The sequence below is a fragment of the Chiloscyllium plagiosum genome, chromosome 19 (genome assembly GCF_004010195.1).
Source record: "Chiloscyllium plagiosum isolate BGI_BamShark_2017 chromosome 19, ASM401019v2, whole genome shotgun sequence".
NCBI lineage: Eukaryota > Metazoa > Chordata > Chondrichthyes > Orectolobiformes > Hemiscylliidae > Chiloscyllium > Chiloscyllium plagiosum.
In genome coordinates this window covers 44,435,729-44,436,794 of record NC_057728.1, presented here as the reverse complement: position 1 = coordinate 44,436,794, position 1,066 = coordinate 44,435,729, and the positions used below count along the sequence as shown (strand labels likewise).

Here is a 1,066-nt window from a genome sequence, read left to right as displayed (position 1 = left end):
ACAGGTGTTTAAATCTTTGTTTGTATTCCACCAACAGGAAGAAGGGAAACACTCGAGTGACCAGTGACAAGAAATGCCCTCCTTATCTATGGGCAATGACTCTTCTGTTTATTTTTTTTTCTTTTCTTTTTTTTAGATAGGAAAACACCCGAGTGGCCAGTGACAAGCAGTGCCCTTCACATCAAAGGGTACTCTTCTGTTTATTTTTTTCATATTCTACCACCAGGAAGAAAGGAAACACACTCTTCTGTTAATTTTTTAAATTTTTTTTTAAATGGAAAGTATCTTTATTCTTAGTCATGATCACAACTAATACATTTATATCACTTAAACTGGAGCATTAAAATCAAAAACAATTCTAATAAAAACTCACTGGAATGTTCATTGTACACTTCCGGGGGGGGAAGGGGTAAGTCACAACTATAAAATAACCTGTTCAACAGTTTATCAAAATATCAATTACAGTCCTTACGCAGATATACACTCTTCTGTTTATATCTGTTAGTCAGGGCTCCCTGATTGGCCCAGGTTAACAACCCCAATCAAGGATCTCAGTCAATAAGATCCACCTGGTCCAGTCACGACAATCAGTGTCCCGACTTGTGGCTCTATAATCGCATTTTGCTCTGCTGTTTCTCAAAATTGTTATTCTCCACTTCAAGAAGACAAATCTCAGCAGTGCCACCAACAAAACCGCCCAACCAACATTTCCATGACTGAGCGAAATAGTGGTAATGATTGCGCATTCTTAAAGAGTTTGCAGTCCTAATATTAGCTCATGGCTGGAGAGAAACTGTTTTGAGATCAGGATACCCTTTGAAATGGGTTACCCTCTGGCCCTGACAAATATATTGATGAGCTGAAAACGTGCTGCTGGAAAAGCGCAGCAGGTCAGACAGCATCCAAGGAGCAGAAGAATCGACATTTAGGGCATGAGCCCTTCTTCAGAAATGAGGAAAGTGTGCTAAGCAGGCTAAGATAAAAGGTAGGGAGGAGGGACTTGGGGGAGGGGTGTTGGAAATGCGATAGGTGGAAGGAGGTTAAAGTGAGGGTGATAAGGTGAGGG

At 40.7% G+C, this 1,066-nt stretch overlaps 1 long non-coding RNA gene across 2 annotated transcripts in view; it reads right to left on the bottom strand.

Annotated features, from left to right (window-relative positions):
* Positions 1 to 263: 263 nt before the first annotated feature.
* Positions 264 to 1,066, bottom strand: part of LOC122559394 — a 17,934-nt gene continuing 17,131 nt past the window's right edge. For both annotated transcript variants that reach the window (XR_006314421.1, XR_006314422.1), the window contains one exon: positions 264 to 483. This is a non-coding gene — a long non-coding RNA (uncharacterized LOC122559394). The remainder of the gene's footprint in view (positions 484 to 1,066) is intronic.